The 26,089-nt window shown below is 43.2% G+C and overlaps 1 pseudogene; it reads left to right on the plus strand.

Annotated features, from left to right (window-relative positions):
- The first annotated feature begins 13,750 nt into the window (after positions 1-13,750).
- LOC147832884 (vomeronasal type-2 receptor 26-like) lies at positions 13,751-14,728 on the plus strand (annotated as a pseudogene).
- Positions 14,729-26,089: the final 11,361 nt, after the last annotated feature.

Here is a 26,089-nt window from a genome sequence, read left to right on the forward strand (position 1 = left end):
TGTAGCGAGTTATGATCTAGATTAGAGTGCTCGCGTATCTTCTGCACCATTATATATATAGCGGATTAGCTTAACGGGAGTAAGATTCATTTGAACGGGGCTTCAAATGACTCGACTCTTTAGATCCGAACAAACTAATCATCCAGCGATCTTTTAAGTGGACAGTCAAGTTTATTATGGCTATTGCTATCAAAATAAAAACCCATTTATGTTTGAGCAGGGTAACAAGATCGAAGTTTAGGACATTAGATTCATAAATATATATACACAGGCACCTATCTTTATACAAAATGAAACTTTATTGACTAATCTAACAGAAACTAACACCTAACACAAACACACATTCATACAAGTGTAGAGAATAGTAAAGAAGGTAAAGTAAGAGGTTAAGAGAATGTAATAATAGAACAACCTCAGATTTTGTAAGAGCAAACCAAGCGAGCCAAACATAATTAAATTCACCCTTCTATTGTCTCTTTAGGGTTGCATTTAGTTAACACCAGTTCAGGTGGAAATATACTTGTGGTTTGACCATGATATGAATAAGCTCTCTTGGTTGAGCACATGGTTGGTTGGTTGGTCTTGTTCTCGCGAGTTTTGAAGTGGGGTGGAGTCAGTGTTTCAAGTTGAAGCGGCAAAAGGGACCATTTGTTCTGACCACTGATGTGCGACACACTAACTTAACTAAACTCTCGATGGAAAATAAATAAAAGAAGGTATCGGAGATGTGAATGTACAAGCTGTACGATTAACCCATTCCGTCTGGGTCTCCGCCTGCTTTCTTGGAAGTTTCTCTGCTTAGGTCTCGTGCTTAGGCTGTCGAAGTTGAAGAGGTTTAAGAGTAGAGAATTAAGTAAAGAGAAGAATGGCTCTTTCTAAAAAAGTTGCAGAGAGTTGTTGAAGTTGAAGAGCGGTTTTTAAGAGAGAATGGGCGTTGCTTTGAACACAAGCTGTATTGGGAGGATCCGTATCCACCCTCCATGGAAAGTTGAGCAATTAGAAGATAACTTCCCTGAATCATGGTTTATGACCCTTGTCCAAAGTAGAGAAATTTGTATAGGCAAATTTGATGCAAACTGAGGCAGAAATGTTCAAGTCTCTTAAAATGTTAATTTGTTGCACTCGTATTAACATAAAATGTTCAATCGTTTAGTAAAGCAAATTAGCTTAAAAACAATTACAAACATGTACAGCTTATGAGCTTGTTTAGCTTCAGTAGAGTTAAACATTGTATGCAGAAGTATTAAAACCATAATATTAATACAGGAGTAAGAGAAACATTGCAAAACACATGATTACACATAAAGAGAGAATACAGTTTACATTAAAACATCAGTCTTAAGCAAGAAGCTTAAAGAAGTTCTGTTTAATTATTTTTTGCTGTGCTGTGGGCACATTCCTTTGGGTCATAAATTCCTTGGAATCAGATTACAACTGACCATCGAGTCTTCCTTCGGCAAAAGTTGGCTCATTTGTTGAATAAAAGCAAAACAAGATGGAGAGACAGACAAATACACGGCAAACAACAAGACAACACCTCCATCTCAACATACTGTACTGGTGTAGAGTATCAAATTGTTTGGTTGCTGATAATTAACACTTACTCTCAACATTCCTAAGTTTAGTTCAGTTCTCAGTCATCTTTGATAATATGACCAATTGGCGTAGCGCTCTCTGGTTCAGAACCATATTTAAATAGTATCAAAAATTAGGTATGGTGTGCCAATCCTGATATTCTAATTAAAGAAAGATAGGAAACGATAGGCAGAGTTAAACCAAACAATGATGTTTTAATGTCAGATGTGTTTGCTGTTTGCAGTTACTGATGTAATGCGTGTACTGTGTGGTCAGATCTGTCTCATTCTTTTGATCCTTCTCTTATTATTGCTGGTTTGATGCACTTGCTTCTCATTCATTGTCTCTAGGTACACATGAAGTTTGGCTCATTGCATCTTTTCCGTGGGTGACGGGTCGTTGGTGACCTGAAGGGAGTCCTTTAGGAAAAGTGTTTCTTTGGCAGAATGTGGGTAGTTGTTTGTCATGGCAGTGTGGAGCTGATATGCAGACTTGTCTTCCACGTTACATTACCCTGATGGAGCTTTCTGGCTGTGACAGACACTGACCTCTGTGCTTGACCGTGGTCGCTGTCAGGTGAAATGAGTTTAGATATCCGGGTCATCATGTGCAGCAAAGTATGCTTGCCTGAACCTGTGGTAGAAAGCTCAAGGTGTCTCGTGGCGACCTTTTGGTTTCCAGGGCAGTAAACACTCCATGTTCAGACTCTGAGCTTTTAAACTCTTCAATTAACGCTGCACGCAGTAGCTGGTAGTTTGACTTTATGTGAGCATGTTGTCTGTCTAGGAAGCTTTGCACCTCGGGACTGGATATGGATCTGAGGAGGTAGAACCTGTCTCTGTCAGTCACATGAGGTCTCACTTCAAGATAAAAGTCTATGTACTGGAGGTAAGCCTTGATGTTCCTGCTCTCAGTGGAGTTTGGGTTTAATTGGGTGACGCGTTCGCCAGTTTATCAAGGTCTCTAAGAGTTGCTTCCTGTGCAGGTTTAACAGCCGTGTGTAGTGACTTTTTGCTTGCATCAGATGGGAAGATGTTGGTGGTGAGGGCTGGTAATGACTTGGTCTTCAGCCATTCACTTCTTCCACCGTTTATGGAGATGAGGGAGTCAGCTTTGCTTAGCGAAGGTGATGCTGATGAGGGCTCTGCCCATCTTGGCTCTGGGTTCTGTTGGTAGGCATGCATGAGTTCTCTGAGCCTCCTCGCTGATGTCATTTAGCTATTGGGTCAGGTCATTATTTGCACTGCAGTATGTGCTCAGTTGGTCCTCCAGAGCATTAATTTTAGCGTCTTTGTGTTGGATGCTGGTTATAGCTTCCTCTACTTGCTGTTCAGCAGACTGGAGACGCTGTATTAGGCCCTGCTGGGAATACTTCAGTTCATGCTGGTCTCGTTCAGCAACAGCAAGGGCTGTTTGGAGCTGTTCAACATGTCTCTTAGTTAGATGCTCCACTTCGTCTGATACGTTGAGCTGGTCCTGGGTTTTCTCTGTGCAGCATTGGAGGTGCAGTAACTCTTTTAGGAACTCAGTGGTTTGACGCTTGAAGTTATCTTGGGCTTTCGCTTCCAGCTTGTCGATGCGGCTTTGTGCACACGTCAGCTCCTTCTGAAAATGGGTGCTGTTCCTGAGCTGGGCTGTGAAGGCTGCACTCAGGAGACAGGTGAATTTGGTTAGCTCAGGATGGTTGTGATTCTGGCTTGAGTCCTGTTTCAAGTCCTGTCTCTCTAGAATCATGAATATTACTAAAAATAATAAAAGTTCAATTTCCTTGTGGATACGGCCATTTATGATGTCCATTAGCCAGATTTCCCCATCTTCTCCTCGAGCAGTGAGTTTTGCAGTCGGTGACATGTTGGCTCGCTGGGAGGTGGAGACTGATCCAGATCTTTGTGGTGTTATCAGTCTATATGTAGTGGAGAAGCTAAGTGTTGTTTGTTTAAGTGATTATAAACCAAAATTAAGTGGTGTGATGTATTGGTTTCCGTGTGAGAAAAGAAAAGAGAGACAATGGTTCCATGCCTCGCATGGTTCAGGATTGGTAGAGCTACGCATCGATGAATTTGCTCTTCAGTGTTTGAACTCTCAGTAATGATTAAATCGCACTGAACTGAGCTAAACTGAACTGAACTTAAACACTAAAACCTGAACCACACTGTTCCAGTTACTGAACCACACTGTTCCAGTTACTATGACCATTTATGTGAAGCTGCTTTGACACAATCTACATTGTAAAAGCGCTATACAAATAAAGCTGAATTGAATTGAATTGAACAACAGAGTTAAAACCAATTTAAACAGAAAAATATAATTTTTCTTTCAGTTATGAAAATATTTTCAATATTTTGTATCACTGAAAATAAAAGAAATAATACTACTTCTTATATTTATGAGGGAAATACTAAAATTATAATTGAGAATTTTTTTCTTGTCTCAGTATGACAGGATTGACACCACACAACTTACTTGTTGGACCGCTTACCAGCGATGTTTCAGAAGGAACTGTTCACTACTTGTTTTGTCAATTGATCTTGTAGGAAAAATCAGAAGTTTTAATTGCATTCACAAATGCATGAAGTGAATCTAAACAAAGGATGGTTTGAGAGCAAAACAAATTTGTTTCTTTCCCATAGACTTGACAAGTTGGTTTGCTTAGGTTTGGTTCCTACAAATGAGATGAATAAGATGGAAGACAGGAGGAAACAAGGGAAAGGAAATGACAACTAATCAAGAGAGAAGCAGGAAGAAAGAGGAGAGCTGAGTGGACCTGGTCCACAACTAGCTCTGAAGCCTTAACGTCTCGCTATGAGTCCAAAATTGATAGTTGACGTACAACTAAACAAAATAAATTATCATGAGAGTGGGTTGTCTCTAATTTATTTAAGACTCGCAATGAGAGGTCTCCTAGAAAAGGTGAAGGAGGAAGGGAAAGTACAAGGAAACAAAAACAAGCAATGGCTATAAGTGTAACAAACAGGACTAGAAACCACTCATCCAGCCAGCAGAGGGAGCCTTCGCCCAAATTCTGACTACCTATTCTTCGTTGGGTACTTCCTGTTTGGTGGCCATATTAACTTGGCCACACCAAACACTCAGGCTGCTTCCGAAACCACGTACTTCCATACTATATAGTAAGCTAAAATCAGTATGCGAACCGAGTAGTATGTCCGAATTCATAGGCTGTTTCTCAATTCCAAGAACGCAGAGAATGGACTTGCGTTCTTGTGGAGACCGGTCTTGCCAGGTGTCCTCGGAAGAACGAATTTAGGAGACCGCGAGGGCAGAGAACGCATCCTTTGAGAAATGAGATTCTGTGTTCTTCCTGATGGTCACGTGACCTTTACGTGTTTTAAATGGAAATTATTTAAACATTACAGCACTCAAACAATGATTTATTGTTTTCCCCTCTTCAAAATATATACTTTGCATAAAAGCATTATAAATATACCCTGCACAATATAAATAAAACTAATTTTAATACGAATTTCAGCAAACAAACACCCTTAATGTGTTTATTCCTTTATTAAGATGTTCATGTTCATTTTTACTTTCACCGTTTCATTTAGGGAAAGTCCTGAGATAAATAAATTATATCTTTGACCTTTAATAATAAATCTAAATAGAATGCTGCGCTTCCCATCTTCAGTCACAATGACTTCTGGGACTTCCAGAGCGAGTTCGGTGCTCAAGTCTGCATCAGTGCGTCCTCGATATCAAGAACACATCCGGGAAGTTTCACACGTTCTCCGTACTTGCGGTCTTGAGTATTGGAACTGAAATTAGGCAGCTGATGATGACGTTGCACGAGAACACGAGGAAGCAAGACCGCTGAAGAACGCATATTACGAAACAGCAATAGAATTCGATAATCAGTATGCGAAAAATGCCCGGATAACTTACTACTTCCGGCGAGATTCTGGATATATATATATGTGTGTGTATATATATATGTGTGTGTGTGTGTGTGTGTGTGTGTGTATATATATATATATGTGTGTGTGTGTGTATGTATATATATATATATATGTGTGTGTGTGATAAAGTCACATTAACTGTCACCGCTGGGAAAGCAGCACTGGCATTCACACACACACATTCTCGTACGCACACGCATATTCTCACGCACACACATACTGGCAAACACACACACACAGACGCGCTGACACGCAGACATACTCACAGACCCACTTACCTCATTCATTCATCATAATGTTCCTCCCTGAGGTTGCCGTTATCGGAGGAGCGGGTGCACACGCGATCTCGATAGCAAATGGTCATATTTCCATAAATCCACTCCCCGCTTTTCATAAGTCATCCATAGGCATTTCATACACCTCCACTTCACCTGTTGTGTTGTCTTCTCTGTTTGGTGTTTGTCTGTGTGGGCGTAGTCAGGCTTCCGGTCGCGATCGGTCAAACCGAGCACATAGGAAGTGCCGGTTTAAGAATGAATGGGATTGTGTGCGCATGCGCACTGCGATCGGAAGCTGACGAAACCATTATGTCTGTTAAATAGGTGTTTTGTGTTCATGAAGTGGCTATTATGTGTTTATTTATATTAAGAAAATGTATGTTTTGTTGTTAATTATATATTAAGGAATTTTTCTTTATGTGTTTAATGTGAAGTGTGACTTGAATGTCAAGTTATTTAATGTTTGTGTATTTGTACATTTTAATACTTACCTGTTGAATGGTTTAGCCCACAAACGGGCGGGAGTTTGGGTTATATAAGCCAGAGCCCAACTTTCTTACAACACTTGTTAACCAAGTCGATGCAAGAGTGCTACTGTGGTGCCTCAAGCAAGTATATTGTATATTGTGGATACCTGATATTATCGTATATTATTATTATTGTAGATATAATTGGAGTATATTTTTGCAGATTTTATTTTCCTGTTTGTTGTTTCTTTGGTACTTTTTATTACTATTTTTTTTTTGTTAGCACTTGTAAATATCTTCACTGTGGATGGACTTTTTGGCACTGTAAATAAATATCACCTTGCACGACAGTGCTTTGCGAGTAAGCCATCATTTTTTTTTATGATCTCACATTTCTTCCCCCTTGAAGACGAGTTGGTGGGCTCGTTTTCATCACATCTGGTGGCAGCGGTGGGATGGCTACTCGCAAGACAGCGCCAAAAGGCCGAAAACCGAAGACGGGTTTACGGTCCCAAGTGAAGGCAGCATCAGAGGAAGGGGCTGATTGGAATTCGGTGGTGACAACGGAGGATGAGGAGGGAGCCACAAGTCGTCCCAGAGTCTCCTCAAAGTCCAGCTCAACCCCATCCAAGCCAGTTACTTCTGATGCTACAGCTGGTGAGGGAATGTATTCCCTGATGCGGAGATTTCTGGACTCTCAAGAGGAGAGAGAGGACCGATATATGCAGGAGCTCCGAGGTCTTCGTGATTCCATTCTGCAGTCAATACGTCCTGCGGAGACTTTCATTGATGCAGAGAGTGCACGAATGGAGCTACCGACACCCGCAACAAAGGTATCCACAAAACACAGAACAGCCTATATCCATGACTCTCCAAATGTCACAGAGCCAAGAGTGCCGATGCAGTGGACTGAGCCAAAGATGCCAAGCTTCCAGCAGGGGGAAGATATTGAGAATTATCTTCAGCGGTTCGAGCGTCTGGCCAGAACATGGAGGTGGCCTAAGGAGGAGTGGAGCTACCGTCTGGTTCCGTTGCTGACAGGACAAGCACTGGAGGCATACCTGGCAATGGACGAGGAAGAGGCTGAGGTCTATGCTGATCTGAAAGAAGCACTGCTGGAGAAGTTCAACATCTCTCCAGAGACATACCGCCAGCGCTTCAGGTCATCTACAGTTCCAGTGGGAGAATCGCCGACAGAGACCTACCACCGACTAAAGAACCTGTACAAGCGATGGGCCCAACCGGAGGAGCACTCCAAAGAGGAGATTGGCGAGGTCATCATCCTGGAGCAGCTGCTTCGGGTGCTACCCTACGACGCACGCACCTGGGTAAAGGAGCACGAGCCAAAGTCAGGACAGGCAGCAGCACGGTTGGCTCAGCAGTACCTGAACGCACATCGTGGCGGGCTCCGTACTCAACCACATAAAGGTACTGTACGTCACACGTTACATAACACTGGTTCTGAGAGGGGTCGTACTGAACTGTCGGACAATGCACAAACCCAAAAACCTGCAACCAAAGACTTGATTTGCTTTTACTGCCAGCAGCTGGGTCATAAAGCATCGGTATGTCCTGCTCGTAAAGCTAAACTTACGGGTTTTTGTTATGTGCCAAGAGAAGGGGACTGTGATTTTGACTCTGTGGGGGAGGGTCATAATGTATATAATGTTACTGTGATCCGCAAGATGGGGCCGGTAACGTATGAAATTCATCATCCAGACAAGGGGAAGACCAGGCAGACCTACCATGTCAACCTATTAAAGGAGTGGAAGGAGCCACACGGTAAGGGACCAGAAACAGCCCTCCTGGTGAGGAAGGTGGAGGTAGAAGAGGATGTGGAAGAAGAGGATATGGAGGATGTAAAGAGACAGCCGTCTGTGGTGAATCTCACTCACCTAGAAGACTCCAAAAGGGAAGAGCTGCAGAACCTCCTAAATCTGTTTCCTGCTTTGTTCTGTCAGAGGCCTGGACGGACTGAGCTAACCCAACACACCATCCACCTTTCTGATCCAACACCAACACGTCAACGTCCCTACCGGGTGCCTGAGAGGCTGGTGGAACCCTTGAAAGAGGAGATAAAGTTGATGAAGGAGCTAGGAGTGATCGAACCATCAACGAGTGAATGGAGCAGCCCAATGGTGATTGTTCCCAAGAAAGATGGATCCTTGCGTGTCTGCATCGATTTCCGCAAGCTCAATGCCCAGTCCAAGTTTGATGCATACCCGATGCCAAGAATTGATGATCTGCTGGAGAAGATTGGTCAAGCCAAATACATAACCACGCTAGACTTATGTAAGGGATACTGGCAGGTAGCCCTCAATCCGGAGTCCAGACCATACACTGCTTTCCGAACACCATTTGGATTATTTCACTTCACAGCCCTTCCTTTTGGCCTTCATGGGGCACCAGCCACCTTCCAAAGGTTAATGGATAGAGTCCTTCAGGGTTGTGAAGACTGGGCGGCTGCATATTTGGATGACGTGGTAATTCACAGTAATTCTTGGACTGAACATCTACAACATCTTCAACAGACACTCAAGAAGATAGCAGAAGCAGGACTCACCTTAAATGTGTCTAAATGTGAGTGGGCAAAGCAAGAGGCCAGTTACCTCGGATACCACCTGGGCAATGGACAGCTTAAACCTCAGATCGACAAGGTAGAGGCGATTTGCAGGAGCCCACAGCCAAAGACCAAGAAGAAAGTGAGATCGTTCCTAGGACTTGTAGGCTGGTACAGGAGATTTGTCCCAAACTTTGCCTCTATCGCTGCTCCTTTAACAAACTTGTTGTCTAAGTCAGTCACAAATCCTGTTCCATGATCCAATGACTGCGAAAAAGCTTTCAAAACCCTGAAAGAGAAGATCTGTTCCAGTCCAGTCTTACAGAGTCCGGACTTCACAAAAAGGTTCCTAGTACAAGTGGATGCTTCTGCAACAGGAATAGGAGCTGTCCTTGCCCAAGGAAATGCAGAAGAACAAAAACCCGTTGTTTTCCTCAGCCGCAAGCTACTGCCAAGGGAGACAAGATATTCTGCAATTGAAAAAGAAGGTCTTGCAATCAAGTGGTCTCTGGACAGTCTACGTTATTACCTCCTAGGCCGAGAGTTTGATCTGGAAACTGACCACCGGGCCCTTACCTGGATCCAGTCCATGAAAGACCACAATGCCAGAGTCACCCGATGGTACCTCGCCCTGCAGCCATACCACTTTAAAATACGCCATCGACCGGGTAGACTCAATGTGGTAGCCGACTACTTGTCCAGGTTCCCGGCCAGTACGCAGCTGGGAGAGGGGGAAGGTGATGTGATAAAGTCACATTAACTGTCACCGCTGGGAAAGCAGCACTGGCATTCACACACACACATTCTCGTACGCACACGCATATTCTCACGCACACACATACTGGCAAACACACACACACAGACGCGCTGACACGCAGACATACTCACAGACCCACTTACCTCATTCATTCATCATAATGTTCCTCCCTGCCGTTGCCGTTATCGGAGGAGCGGGTGCACACGCGATCTCGATAGCAAATGGTCATATTTCCATAAATCCACTCCCCGCAATTCATAAGTCATCCATAGGCATTTCATACACCTCCACTTCACCTGTTGTGTTGTCTTCTCTGTTTGGTGTTTGTCTGTGTGGGCGTAGTCAGGGTTCCGGTCGCGATCGGTCAAACCGAGCACATAGGAAGTGCCGGTTTAAGAATGAATGGGATTGTGTGCGCATGCGCACTGCGATCGGAAGCTGACGAAACCATTATGTCTGTTAAATAGGTGTTTTGTGTTCATGGGTGGGTGGGTATTATGTGTTTATTTATATTAAGAAAATGTATGTTTTGTTGTTAATTATATATTAAGGATTTTTTCTTTATGTGTTTAATGTGAAGTGTGGCTTGAATGTCAAGTTATTTAATGTTTGTGTATTTGTACGTTTTAATACTTACCTGTTGAATGGTTTAGCCCACAAACGGGCGGGAGTTTGGGCTATATAAGCCAGAGCCAAACTTTCTTACAACACTTGTTAACCAAGTCGATGCAAGAGTGCTACTGTGGTGCCTCAAGCAAGTATATTGTATATTGTGAATACCTGATATTATCGTATATTATTATTATTGTAGATATAATTGGAGTATATTTTTGCAGATTTTATTTTCCTGTTTGTTGTTTCTTTGGTACTTTTTATTACTATTTTTTTTTGTTAGCACTTGTAAATATCTTCAGTGACTTTTTGGCACTGTAAATAAATATCACCTTGCACGACAGTGCTTTGCGAGTAAGCCATCATTTTTTTTTATGATCTCACATTTCTTCCCCCTTGAAGACGAGTTGGTGGGCTCGTTTTCATCACAGTGTGTGTGTGTGTGTTCTGTTGTGTTATATTACTTGCAAACACACCTGTTTCTGACTGCCCTTCTGCTGCTGCTGCTTTTTCTGTCTCCCCCTCGTACCCTGCGGGCTGACTCTCCTTACCCCCCCTCTCCATGTTCCCGCTTGTCTCCCGCGGGGAGACGAAGGGGTCGAGGAAAGACAGTACCGCAGAGTACTTCCACTTCTTTCCTGACCCTGCTGCTGACCCACTTTTCTCCGTCTCCTTTCTCCTCTCCTTCAAATATGTGTCCCTCAGACTCTTCCACTTCTTTCTGCACACATCCTCTAAATAAATAACAACCCATTAGTCGCAAAGTAGTTGTCAAATAATGTTATGGTTATAGTAAGCTGAAGTAGCTGGCTTCAGCTTGCAGTCTCAATACGTAAACATACATTTATATAAATATTGAGTACTGTTTTTTTTACTCTCCAGATTCTCCGACCTCCTCACTCACTTTCTTCCAAGTGTGGCGTTGGGGGGAAGGGGACGGCTGTTGTAATGCAAGAGAGATTGGTTGGATTGGTATATTGCTCGACTACGCCACCCTGGAAATTATGGGCCAGGGACCCACATTACACTTCTATGCAACAGTTTTAGGACACATATTCGTTGTGGCTCAATCAGACTTCAGAACACAATTTAACTAGTTGGATTTACATTTATTACAAAAGTCGAATATTCTTCAATCACATTCCACACACATATAAGCAGCACTCACACGCTGCTTCAGTGCGAAGTCTTGTTTTGCCCCGCAGACATTTCTGAGCGTTTTTCCTGATTCTGATTTCTTCTTGTTGCCAACCCGGACTGTTTCTTGACCCTGTATTTATATCGCCGCCTGCCCTGAACCTTGCCTGCTTTTGGACTCTGAATCTCTGCCGCCAGCCCTGATCCCAGCCTGTTATCCGATGCCGATTGCTAGCCGCCTGTCTACTAACCCGTACTCTCCTGCTGTACACTTGAGTATGTACTTCTTCCTGTTTAATCTCATTTATACAATAAACGTACTGCACATGGATCCATCTCTGTCTGAGCATTCGTTACTGTTGGAGGCACACGCGCGCACACACACACACACTCCCCACACCACCAGTTGTGAACACAGCAGGCGAAAGATACACCACCACCACACCACAGCAACAGGAATGGTGCTCACACTGAATAATGACGAAATTTACTGGAACTTTGAGGCACAAAAAGTAAACTTAAATTGAAATATTAGTCAAAGCTTATAAATAAGAAGAAGTTTGTCATGAGAAAGAGACAACAGGCATGACTAATAACTAGTGCTGTCAAAATTAACGCGTTAACACATGCGATTAATTTGAAATAATTAACACTTTATAAAAAATTAATGTAATTAACGCAGTTGCCGTTTTTTTTTTCCCTGTTGTGGCCAGGGGCAGACCGGGCAGTTTCCCGCTGGGTCGACGTAATTTTTGGGTCGGGCTGATCATCTTATGATCTGATCAGCCCATAAAACACTTAACGTTAGCAGACTGTCAAGTTTTTCTCCCTAAGTGATTGACGGTCCTGTGAGCTGTCATGCTCTGAAAGTAAGAAGTTTCTTTTCCGGAAAGAGCAGCCATGTGACATAATCTGCAGCCCATTGGTTCTTTTCTTTATTGACATTGGGCTGACCCAGTCACAAACTTCCATGTTGGGCTCTGCATAACTTAGGTGTGTATTTGTTGAAATAGTCGAGAGTCATGCCTGTTTCTAACGCGCGGGTCCGCGGGAGAGCCTTGCATTTGCCTTTTGCGTCTGCACTCTGCAGCGTGCAGCAGAGCACAGATCAATATATTCCTGTCTATTCTATCTAGTTACCTATCTGTCCATATAAATATACTGTTTTTTTTTTTTTCTGCACCATGGCCCGTGGCAACTTCCTCCTATGCTGTTTCCTTAACCTGCAAGTCTTTATTTTACAAATTATAAAGAATGTCTGCTTCTCAAGCTCTATGAGGGGTGTCATTCATGTATTTTAAGATGCACTCGGTCAGAAGACAATTGCATAAGATATCATGACATTGTGTTTTTGATCGTCTGCATGATGTAGGCTTTTAGTGACAATATTTATACAATATGGCTATAATGATATTTATACATGACCAAACTAGTGTGCAACTTAAGCAACTTTTTTTTTACATTTAGTTTTGTAGTTTGGGCTAAAAAAAATATTTGTTGCATTTTCCAATTGTTTAAGTTCATTTGATTGACAATATAAAATCTTTTAGCTACGTTTGATGTTTCATTGTTGAGTTAAACATTTTTTTAGAGTCTCTGACACATTGCTTTTATTATTTAACTTTATTTTATTAATTAACATTAACTGTGTGCGTCAGCAGGCAGTTTTTATGTTCATTATTTATTAGGCTCCCTCAAAACACACAGGCACCCACATTTCCAGTGTGGATTATAATTTTATTATAATATTAAATAAAAAAAAAAGATAAGTTTTTAATTTGTCTACTCTCATTATCTCCTATATATGGCTTTTGTGCTTTTATAGAATGGGAGTTGGTAAACATATTCAAGGGCATGGGGTAATGGGGAGCATTTTGATTGATGTAGTGGGCCGCTCTGGCCCAAAATACCAGGGCAGATTTTTTTTTGTCCCAGTCCAGCCCTGCAATGAGAGCAGTTGTTTGTATTCAACACTTTATTTTTATTATAGTTTTCCATTTGACATATCTGTAATACTTGTATTTTGGCTTTTTTTTTTGCAGTCCACTTAAAATCCAACATGGAAATCAATGTTTTCTGTATTGACATTGATTGTTTTGAAATTCAAATGGCATTAATATGCCTGTGTTTTTATTTCTGTAAAAAATATGGCTGTCAAGCCAGGATCTTGATGGTTTATAGTGAGTATGTTTTTTTTACATGAAGAAATCTGTTACAAGTTAAACAAAAAATCTAATAATATTTTGAAATAAATAGTTTTTGTCTTGTGTTTTTTATTACAAGTTTCAGTCTTTTAAATGCTATTAATCGTGATTACATTTTTTTAAAAAGTGCAATTAATTAGTTAATTTTTTTTTTTATTGATTGACAGCACTACTAATAACACATGATGTCACTTTCAGCCTCCACAGTCTGTGTGCAGTGAGAGCTGTCTCCCAGGCACCAGAAGAGTCATGAGGAAGGGCTTTCCTGTCTGCTGTTTTGACTGCCTGACATGTGGAGATGGTGAAATTTCTAACACAACAGGTGAGAATGTTATTGAATACAAAATTGTATTATAGAAATAAAAGAATAATTTAATAATAGATCGATGTGTTCCTAAAGAAATTGATTTTCTATCATATGAGGAACTACTTCCCTGCAAAGAACCTGTTTTTGTGCTCTTGTGATGATAATCGTTACTTTTCACCGTAACACTCCTATAGTACATGCCAACAATTCCGAGCTCAGCTTCCTGCTGCTTTTGTCACTCAAACTGTGTTTCTTGTGTGTGCTGCTGTTAATTGGTCAGCCCCAGTTGTGGACGGGTCAGTTAAGACATGCTGTGTTTGGCATAAGCTTTGTCCTGTGCATCTCCAGCATTCTAGTCAAGACTATGGTGGTAATACTGTAGCTGTGTTCAATTCCTCTCGGCCTAAAGGGCAAAGGAGCAATGAAATGGTTTGGAACAGCTCAGCAAAGATGCACAGTTCTGGTCCTAACAGCCCTCCAAATTGTAATATGTGCTGTCTGGCTATCAACTTCTTCTCCAACACCCTGTAAAAATAACTAGATTGTCCGCTCTAAAATAGTCTATGAATGTGCCCGTTGGCTCAGTGGCTGGGTTTTATTTGCTGCTGGGATATATAGGAATGTTGGCAGCAATAAGCTTCCTACTAGCCTTTCTGGCTAGAAATCTTCCAGATAATTTTAATGAGGCAAAGTTTAACATTTTTAGCATGTTGATCTTCTGTGCGGTATGGAATGCATTTGTTTCAGCATATATGAGCTCGTCAGGGAAATATGCAGTGGCTATGGAGATATTTGCTTTCTTAGCTTCTAGTTTTGGAGTGCTGGTGGCCATATTTGCCCCAAAGTGTTACATGATCATTTTACATCCGGAGAGAAACACTAAAAAATTCATCATGGGAAGAGAAACCAAAAATAAATAGTTTTACTTTTTTGTTACCAAGTATTCTCCCTCTCTCTCCCAAAGAAAGAGAGAAAAACAGAGATTATTCTACAGACACTTACCCAGTAAAGAATAAGCCAGGTCAATACATTTATGTATTTATTTTTCAGTTTAATTTCCAGATTTTGATTAGCACAAACACACACACACAAAGAAGATTTGCAATGGGTGTACAAAATCTTGTTAGCATCTGTATTTAATATTAAATATCAGATTTTAGTTGATATTGATATAGGTACAGTTATATTATTGCAGTTGTTGGTAAAACAACTGAGAGAGCTCTTTCCTAGTTTTTATTTTATTTTATTTTTTATTCGTTTTTTAAAATCCTAGTATACTTTAAGTATTTAAAAACAGAACAATTACATTTGTAGCAGATTTCTGTAAAGACAGATATAGAAAATACATGGTCCACTTTGCTAAATTCTTAGTTATAGCAGACATGGCAGGTTATCCAGCTTCCTCTAGTACCCCCAAACACACATGTTTTGGAGTAAACTTTCTGTTTGATGAGTTGAAAGAGGTGTGTTTGTTTAAAGAGATTTACAACATGGTCACTGCTTAGAGTTCTCTAATGCTGTATCAGATATCGCCCCTATTCATAGGTTTGATGTGACGCCACACAGTGGTGCGACCATCAGTTTGACCAACTGTACAATGCTGTTAATCTGCTGCGGTGCTGAAATGAATTTTGTTATGTTGCTTTAGTAAACTTAATTACCTAAATTCGATATTTCCCCACTTTTCTGTGTTTTATGTATTGTACGTTATGCTATTCGTTGGTCATTCAATTTTTTTTTATACCACATGGATTTCTTTGTTTTGCCTAACAAAAAACTATAACTTTAATGGTAAAATATTTTCTTTTTGCTACCAGCTTTATTAAAATTACTTCAAGAGTTCACACTTAGCTGATGATTGATTATAAGCAAGTTTGGCATGCTGTCCCGGGAGAGAGCCTTGAGACCAAAGGTTCTTGAGCCCTGGGCTCCCTCCCGATTGAAGGGCAAGAGGGGAGCCTTGAGCTCAGGTAGATCTCGACAACTCCCCCTTGATAAAAACTGATGACTAAAAATTGAATGCTATGAAAAGATATGCGGCAGGGTGAGAGAATAACTGTAGTGCAACATTTAGATTTATCAATTTACTTGTTGTGCATATTTTTGGAATGTGGAAGGAAACCGGAGAACCCGGGGAAAACCCAATGCAAGCACGGGAAGAACATGCAAACTACACACAGAAACGACCACCGGCCTGTTAAAGGACTAGAACCGGTGACGTTCTTGCTGTGAGGCAACAGTGCTAATCACTGGGCCATCATGCTGCCCTATGGAGGGAAAGGTGAAGAGGTAGGGATGGAAGGGGGGATTCTTCAAATCGAAGATGACTGTGGTGAAAAAACCCTGGCTCTTTATAGTAGGTTAGGAATGGCTTGATTGGTGGATCATGCATGCTATTGCAAAACCAGCCGTGTTCAATCATAATCACGTGCTCCTCTCGAAATTAGTTTATGAATAAACTTCACTTAAAACCTCTAAAACTATTCCCTTACTTTACAAGAAGTATTCATCCCTTTTCAGATAAATAAACAATTAAAGAATCTCCTCATTGGATAAATCATTGTTATATATATTATGCTACATTTAACAAGGTTAAACCCAAATATTCATATTTAAATAATCACATATTATTAATTATCAATATTCATACATTTGCTAATTTTGTTACAAATTTATTTTAGCTTCCCATTTTTCAATATTCATGATCATTTAAGAACATTTTGTAGCATAGCGATTGCTTTTTATGTTGTGTGAATCGTTTTATAATAATCTGGTTTATTTTGATTCATAATGCTCTTGGTACCAAGATGAATTTCAGGAGTTTTTGCCCAAGGCATTACTTTCAGAAAATAAAATTTAACAAGATCAATGGGAAATCTGCCTTTGAAACCTCAAAGGACAAGTTGGACCCTCACAGGGCCACTGTGCTCATAGGTGTTTATTTCCTGTACATCACCATTTTAATATGTATTTTATTTATTCATTCATTAATTTTCTTTTCGGTTTAGTCCTTTTATTAATCTGGGGTCACCACAGTGGAACTAACTGGCAATTTATCCAGCAAATGTTTTATGCAGCGAATGTCCTTTCAGCTGATACAAAAGATTATGCGGTTTAGGTTTTTTTTTTTTTTCTGGCACTTCATTGCATGTTGAATGTTACAACAACAAAGATTTTTATTAAACAAGTGCATACCACAAGGTATTTTTGTTGGTGTAAAAATATTAAAAGTATAATTTTCATACTCTTGCCTAATTTATCTTGAATATAAATATAAAATTTTATACATTTATTGCAATGTGTTGTGAACCAAAAAAAGGCGCAACAGCAAAAACTTAGTCTAGAGCCCTGTATTGGATAGATTAATTAATTGATTGTGTGTGCATTTTAATAACATTGACACTACTTTTACGATTAATTGAACTAGGGATTCTAACGAGAACCCGATTGATTACTGTTGGTAACCCTTTAAAATCGATAGACTTTATCGATGATTGATTAAGCATGGGCATTTAATAAGTTGCGCTGTGAGACCATCCCTGATTTCACACATTACAAAATCAAGTGTGTGCAATTTACGTTACCCTATGGAGTTATGCACTCACTTGACTTTGCATATTGGGGACACATAAAACCCTGTTATGCACAGATCTCCTTTATGTCTGCTGGTGCTGTCATTAATCCGCGGGTCAAGTAATCAAAAAGTAGGCTACATGACATTGAATAATGGGTAGCAGGTTAAGAAGACCAAACATTGGTTGTGCAACCTTCATTACATTTTCTAAAATATTAAAGTGTTTCAAGCTATATTGGGCTCTATTTTGATGGTCCATGTGCAGAGTGCAAAACGCAGGGCGCAAACGCTTTCAGGGCATGTCAGAATGCATTTTTGCTAATTTAAGGACAGAAAAATCTGCTTTGCGACGTGGCGCATGGTCTAAAAGGGTTGAGTTTATTTTCTTAAAGATTTATAGGTGTGTTTTGAGAATAAACCAATCAGAGTCTCATCTCCCATTCCCTTTAAGAGCCTTGCGTCACTCCATAAGCGCATTTGCTACCCTAGTAGCAAAGAATTCTGGCCCAGATTTGGCATAAAGCTGGCACAGATGAAAAACATAGTATTTGGCACAGATTTAAAAATTTGATAAGTGGGCCATGTGAGTTTGGCCAGTCTTGACCCAAATTTAAAATACGCTAATATCATTTTTGATTAAAGAAAAAAATTCTACCAATCAGGTCACTTTGAGAAAAAGCGTGCCCATAGTGTGCCTAAAGCGCATCACTCCATGGGTTTATCAATTTCATTGCAATCGTGACACACCAACCTATCTGGCCCAGTTCAGGCCCAGTTATGAGTTATTAACTTGGCTGAGACTTGACCCAGATATGGTCTGTGTTTGGCCCTTGTCTGGAAGCCAGATTTGGTCCAGTCATGTACCGTAATTCACTGCGGCATGTGGGCCAAGCAAAACCTGATTGTGTGGGCCAGAGCTGGGCCAGAGAAATTTTGCTATGTGGGAACTGTCTGACATGCACTATACTCTCACCTGGGGTTTATGCTCACCTGCTGAACTACAGGCTGCAGCTCTTGGCAGAGAGTGTGCATGTGTGTGGTCACGTGATTTGCGCTTTTAGCTGTGTACTAGAATGAACAGAGAACTTTTCAGAACCGCTAAATAAAAAAAACGCCGGTGTATTTTCTGCGATTTCTCTGCGCCTCCCTTGCGTTTCTTTTCTCTGACCCTCGACTATTTTGACAAATACACACAGACGACGCATGCTCACACGGAGTCCAAAATAGGAGTTTGTGATTTGGCCAGCCCAATGTCAATACAGAAAAGAGCCAATGGGCTGCAGAGTGTCACATGGGCTGGCCCGGTCTGTCTGTCCGGGAAAAAAGCATCTACTTTTAGAGATTCACAGATCACAGCAGCGTCAATTAATAGGGCAGAAAAAAAAAAAAAACGATAGGCTGCTAAGCCTTTTATGGGCCGATCAGATCATAAGACGATGATCAGCCCGGCCCAAAAAGTACGTCGGCCCACCGGGAAAGTGCCCGGTCTGCCAGATGGCCAGTCCGCCCCTGGCCTGAGCTACTGACTTAATGCAGTAATATACTTTTTATAGTATAATATGCACAGGTTTGCTATTACTGATTGTGTTTAGGTTATGCAACAATTTAAAGGTTATTAAAGATTATGCAACAATAGTATTTATTAACAGAGACAGATCATGGCTCAGGACCAAACGAGTGCTTTAAATCAAATTTTATTCTACTTATTTATTTCCGTTTTATTTCAAATAATAGTTTAAAGTTTTAGGTTAAGACGTGAAACTATGCCCACACATGCAAGCTAACCCACAGTCGGACTATTTGTATAACCGGTAAATAAATATAGTGAAATCAGCATAACTGAGTCATCAAGCTTCATTACGCAACCAACATCATTGTTAGGAAAAAGCTAAATGTTACACTCTAATGTCATTTAAAAAAAATATTTAGTCACATTTTAAGGTATAAGTGTAGCCTGAAAAAATCCTAAAAAAGAATACCTACATTCACAGTTATTACCGTAAAAAATGGTTAGTTTTTGGGATAACACTCAGCTCAATAGGCTATATAACCTTTTCATCATTTTAAAGGTAAAATATAAATATTTATCTTAGGCTATCATAACAGAGTTTTTTCCATGATATTGTCCGGTTGGCATTTGTAAAAATGCCATCATAAACCATTACGCTGCGTTCACACCAGACGCGGAACACACAGAAAAATCCAGCTATTCACAAGTAAATTGCAGCATTAGCATTTGAGGTTACTCGCTTCATTCGCGCGTCAAATCAGCTTCATTCGCCTGTCAAATTCACTTCAAAACAGACACGGATTCGTGTGATTGGCAGGGCTTCTATCTGCCAGGTGACTCTAGCTTCATAGCTAAATGGCTAACATGGATTTTATGAAGAAAATAACAGTATTTATTTGTTTTATAAAGTCTAAAAAACAGCGTGGATACGTTAAGGGCCGTGTCTGAGTACACTAGTTTCTTTCAGAGGTGCATCCAGCTCTGTGAGCTCATAAACTCCTCCAGAAACTAAACCTGGACCAGTTTGATGAACTGTTGTCGATGTCATCAATAGGTTCTATGTCACAATCCCTCCCCCACAAGAGCAAGCTCCTGATTGGTTAACGCGGCTCGAATGTCCGCTGAAGTTCAGAAATGCACGTTAAGCGCATCAAACGCGCAAAACGCTCAATTTGCTCCACGCCATTCGCGCAGTTCACATCATTCGTGCCGCAGGATGTCAATTTGCGCGTTTGCATTGACTTAACATGTAAATCACTCGCGCTTGACGCGCGTTCAGCTCCGGTGTGAACGCAGCATTAGGCCTACCTGTCATTTTATTTATGAAATCTATTTTAATAACTTGTTTTCAGGTTATTTTCATTTTGTAGGGCCATGAGCTACAAGTCAAAACAAACTCAATATGCTAACTGTATTTTAGCTCTTAATATAGGCCTACAATATATTTTATGGTGTTTAATTTTGCATGAGCAGTATAGCCTAAAATGCATTTTTATTTTTTTTTAGATTATTATTTAGCCTACCTGCAGGACATGTGAGAGGTGGATCCACAGCAAATCCACTTATAAATCTCGTTTCGAGTCCAAATATCTAAAAATTTTCAAATCAAGAAGAATTTTCTAGACAAGCAAAAAATATTGTTTTGTTTTGAAAAATAATATGCTAATATTAAGTGAGTTTTTTCCTTAAAACAAGCAAAATAATCTGCCAATGGAGTAAGCAAATTAATCTTATGTCAAAAGGAAAAACAAGATTATTTTGCTTACCTCATTGGCAGATTATTTTGCTTGTTTTAAGGAAAAACTCGCTTAATATTGGGATAATATTTCTCGACAAAGTTAACCTCCACTCCCCAGCAACCCTGTCCTGACCTCTTCGTGCAGCTCAAAGGACCGAGGTATCCCGAGAGAAGCTTGCTAATACCCAAAGTTGGACCATAGGCCATCTGGCCATTCAAAGCAGTTGCAGATCTGGACAGTGTCGTCCAGCCTAGCACTGCCGTGGTTTTCATCTTTTTCTCTTAATGAGTCAAACTCAGTCTGGGGGTTATGAATATCAGAAGAGTATACTTTATTGGAATATCTTCCAAAAAAGCAGAGACATCCATGAGCAGACCCATCCCTAGTCTCACTCCAGGACAATCTAATGTCCCTCACATTTGCTATCCCCTCTATCCTGGCTTCCTCCCACCTTTTGTGTTTTCTCAGCTGTTTACTGGTTCAACAGGCCTCTCCCAGCTCCTCTTCCTTTACAACCCAAATTTAACTTCTTCTTGGTGGCCCTCTTAATGTAAAGATCTAATGTATTTATAACTGTTTTTTACACATACAGTTCACATTTGGTTATTATGACTAGTATCTATGATTTAAACATCTAAACTGGAAACTCGCCCACACAGTATGTGTCTTTTCAAACATACATGTTTCAACATATGTTGTATACATTTTATGCCTTTCTGACACAGATGGTTCTCATTGTATCCCCAAGTCCTTTCTCGTGCTCTTTTATGACACCTTTGTCTTAACCTGTCACCTGTTTTCATTGACATATAATGGCAGATTCATAGGGCTTTCCACTCACCCAATTAAATGTATCTTTATATAGATTTCGTAAATAAAAATCCTTATCAGCACCTGCTTGTTCTGCAAAAGGGATGATTTCTCCAGATGAGCTATCAACTAAGGCTGAACCTGGACGTGTGCATCCCGTGAGACACTTTTAACATACAAGACAGGGATAATTTGTCCCAATTGGCCCGTAGCCAAGGCTGAACCTGGACGCAGCAGGCATCCAGCTTTGAACTAATGAGACGGTTCATTTGTCCCCACTGAAGCTATTTTTACCACACAGATAGAGGAATAATAAAGACACTGAACACCATATGACCGTTATTGTGTATAATATTTATTCGGGACGATTAAGAGTCTTCTGTTGGTTCGAGTGGGCGAGCCCCCTGGCTTTTTCCCTTGGCAGGCCGCCATGGCAGCGTCCTCCTGCTGGTTCCCTCCTGGAAAAGAGACACATAAAGGCCAGTTAGCCAATGCCACACATTCTGCTGTTACCATACACGCAAAACAGAAACTGATTTACCAGGGGAGATCCGGGAGTCTCTGTCCTCTTGTGCCCCTTCCGCGGGGGGCTTTCTGTGCCCGCTGCCTCCCCCTCCTCCTCCCCATCCTCCTCCACCAGGGCCCTTTCAAACAGTCTGCGCCGCTCACGTGCTTGGAGAGGTCCGAGGTTAAGTGCGTAGAACTTATCTGAGGTTAAAGTGTCATGGCACATGAATTGCGCCACCTTCCAGCGATCCTCTGAAAAATGTGCATTATTTGCCTGCATCGGTGGTAGTTACAGGGGCATTACATGCATACTCGCATGGGTCGCGATGGCAGTCCGTACATCAGTAAAGTTCGGTTTTCCCGGGAAGCCCTATGCTGGTCCATGCAGACTGAAAGTATTTGTTTACAGTCCGACAAGGACTGGCTCTGGAAGTGAAAAAGAAATAGGTAGCCTGGCTCCCTTCGGGGAGACCAGCCCACAGCGCCAAGAACCTGCGGAACCAGCTGTATTCATCCCTGTTTAGAGACAACTGCGCCGCCCAAAAGGCTCTGTTTGTCTTATGCGTGGTGATCTGGCATCAGAGAACAAGCAGAGAGAAAAAGTGAGAGAGAGCATGCTACTGGTGACCCCCACCTTACTTGCGCCATACTCACGTTAATGACATAAGCAGACTCATCCGGGCTTCTGGGGGCCTCTTCAACCTCCTGGATGGTCAAATTCTAAAAGACTCCACAACGGTGCCCCGAGATGGAGGTTAGGTAACCAGGCAGAAAGCCATAAAAGCGCCCCTGTTGCCTAGTGTTTGGGTTGGACTCCAGGCTATCTAATGAAGGCAGTAAGGTTAGACAAATTAGACCACCAACAGTTTAACTTAGCAAGAGCCGTTCTAAAGTGCTAAAGTTCGGTGCTCTAAAGCAAAAGAAAAGCAAAAAAAAAGAACATTTCTGCTCCGGGTCACCAGCAGCTCTTGGTTAACCCAGCCACGTCTGTCTGCCCCTCTTCCCCACGAATGGGATTCATTTGGGGGGAAGGGGGGCAGACAGACATGGCTGGGTTAACCAAGCTATCAGTCTGCTCTCCTTCGCCTGCTTGGTTCTGACTTCGTGCACGACGACACGCCAGCGTATGCCGCGAATGAGACCTCTGACCTCTCTGCGAATCAGTACCAGGGCCGTGCTGGAGAGCCGGCAGGAGGCCGGCGGGGTTTCCGAGAGGTAGTCTAGGAACTGAGCTACGTTTTTCAGATAGTGCTGCCTCGTGGGCTCGGCCATCCACGTCTGGCCCAGTAAGGCAGCCCAAGCTCGGATTCGGGCCGGCTGATTGAGAAAAAGGAAGCTCTCTGGCTGCACGGTGCCTCTTGCCATGTAGCCCAGAAAGGTTTTGATCTTGCCTAGCTTTGAAGTGACGTTGTTCCGCAGGCGGGCGGTAGACTCGCTGCCCAGTTGAAAGCCTTCAAACTCCCCCAGAAGCAGGTCTGCAGAACGGGTACAACCAAGAGTCAATAGCCCTGAAGACACAACCCCACCAGACCAACAGTAAAGTGCCACAACTATACTCAACTATACACAACTATACTTGCGGTTCCAAAGCTTCCGGAGGCTCGGGGGCATCGGACCTCCGGCCGCTCCTCGCCCGGGGGCCGGTGGTGCAGGAGGCGACCTGGTCCTCCTCTTCCTCCTCCTCTCTTCTCCCCTCCTCAACTCCCGGTAGAGGCACGTGAACTGAACCAGGGTAGACCGCATCTTGTTCACCTGCTTGCCGAAGTCCGTGAGCTGAGCCTGTATGCGCTCTGTAGCGCGCCTGCAGCCAGAGTCGGTGCACGGGTGGCTGACCACCGGGGTGTCCGAGTCCCACTCCTCCTCGGAGGACGAGGCTAGCCGAGACACGACGGGAACCGCCGGCTGGGTGGACTGAAGCCACTGCAACTCCCAAGCCACTTTTCGACGCTTTGCTCGTCCCATAGCCTCTTTCCAGCCCAAGGCAGAGAGCTCTGCATGCTGCCTCAAGTGCCTGTCAAGGCGGGCTGGCGTCCTGCGACAGTGTGTATAGTCTCTTCTCGTCCTAGTTGGTCACCTTGTGTACAGCGGTCAGGTGAGGCAAGAGGCGACGGTAGATGTAGCAGAGCGCACATTCAGCCATGACCGTGCAAGAGCCAACGCCAAAGGGGAAAGAGGCCCACACACCATGTGCAGCGGTTCATAAGAGGGCGGAGGCGGCATCCACTTCTGCGTCATGACGTTGGTGGACCTCTCTCTCTTAAAGGGGAAAGACGCCCCCTCGCACCAGAGGGTGTAAGCCGATGCCTACGAGATCCATTTGGTTCAACACCTCTCTTGTTACGACGCAGGTAGGGGGAGAGGGGTGTCCACCTCACTCCCTCCCCCCTTTTCAAAGGAACCTGGGGGGTGTCCCGTGAAACAGTGCACCCCTTCGGGCAGCTTTGCTGCACTGGCCTGTGGAAGCTTTTCCACAGCCTTTCTCATTCGCTTTTTCACCCCCAAAAAGGGATTGTTTGAGCCCCATCAAACATGCACCGTTTTGGGGGCAGCTCCACACGCGCCGGCCGTTGGGAGCTTTTTTTGTACGACCTGCTACAACTATATCGATATGCACCAACCATCGAAAGGGAGTCCAGACAGCGGTGGTGGGTGGGTTGGAGAATCGAAGCCTACACCAGCTCGTTCCCTACGCTGCCCCTGGGGGCTCGATTCACCATGCTGGGGGACTCTACCGAACCCAACAAGCATCCCCCAGCCGGACCGAGTATCAGCAGGGGAAACGGAGTCCAGGGGGGCGGGCTGAGCGGCAGACAAGCTCTGGGTCAAAGCCAGACAAGCCATCTGGGTCCTCACCCACGGATCGTGGCGGGAAGGGGGGCGGGAACTACTACACCCATAGAGGCCAACCCTTTGGTGCTTTGGGGGGCCGGGGTGGGGGCCTAATCCCTGGGGCGTCACACTAGCTCCTATCGGTCAGTATCGGAGGGGTCCAACAGCAAGACTGTCAGAAACTAAGTGCAGGATTTGTCGCGTTTACCAAAACCTCGTATTCCTGTTGGACCTTTCTCGCTCCGGATGCTTAAACGGTGCCGCTGGTGAACCACTGCTGGAGCCACTGACCTCCAGGGCCTTGTGTCACGCGCTCTCTGCCCGGGGGACCACTACTGGAGCCATTGGCCTCCGAGGGCACATGTCACACGCTTTCTGCCCAAGGACCCCCCACTCTTCCCGGGCAAGCACCGGTCCCCAAAGACCCTCTAGCTTTGACACCTCACGTACTGCTGGTGACGCAACCGGCTTTGGCCACGGGACGCATGCTCGCGCGCTGGCCTGAGGGGGAAACGGACGCTGCCTCGCGGCTTGACAGCTCAGCCACGGGCACGACTCCCAGGGACGTGCGTGCGCTGGCCTGCGGGGAAACGGATGCTCTCTCGCAGCTTGACACCTCAGCCATGGGCACCTGACTCCCAGGGACGCGCGCGGGCTGGCCTGCAGGGAAACGGATGCTCTCTCACGGCTTGACACCTCAGCCGCGGGCCCCTGACTCTCAAGGGACGCGCGCGCTGGCCTGCGGGGAAATGGACGCTCTCTCGTGGCTTGACACCTCAGCCGCGGGCCGCTGACTCCCATGGGGCGGGCCCTCCGGCCTTGTCCGGGTTCGGTCGCACCTCCTGGGGCAACAGGCCTGCCCTTAGATCCCTGGTTCATTCAACCGCTAAAGCCAAAATTGCACTAATTGCCTTTTTCTTCACCAAAAGCACGATGGCTGGTCAGAGAGACCCAGTGTCATGCACGCTCCTCCAGGCGCGGGACATCCCGACAGGTAAACAGGGAAAGGTGGTCTTAGTGGGCTCGGGCCCGGGTCTAATCAACGCCCCCCAGTGAGCGCATCCATTGTGTTTGCCAGCGGTCGTTCCAAAGACCCACCTTCCCCGCTAGAGACCCACCATCCCCCAAATGAGTGTTGGTTGTTCCAAACAGCAAAAAAATGCATTTCGTTTACCAAATGAAATTTTTTACTTTCTCAAAACAAGACAATTTGTTTTGCTTGTCTAGAAAATGCTTCTTGATTTAAGAATTTTTAGATATTTGGACTTGAAACAAGGCAAGGCAAGTTTATTTATATAGCACATTTCATACA

This window comes from Danio rerio, chromosome 18 (assembly GCF_052040795.2).
Source record: "Danio rerio strain M-AB ecotype USA chromosome 18, GRCz13ab, whole genome shotgun sequence".
Classification (NCBI taxonomy): Eukaryota; Metazoa; Chordata; class Actinopteri; order Cypriniformes; family Danionidae; genus Danio; species Danio rerio.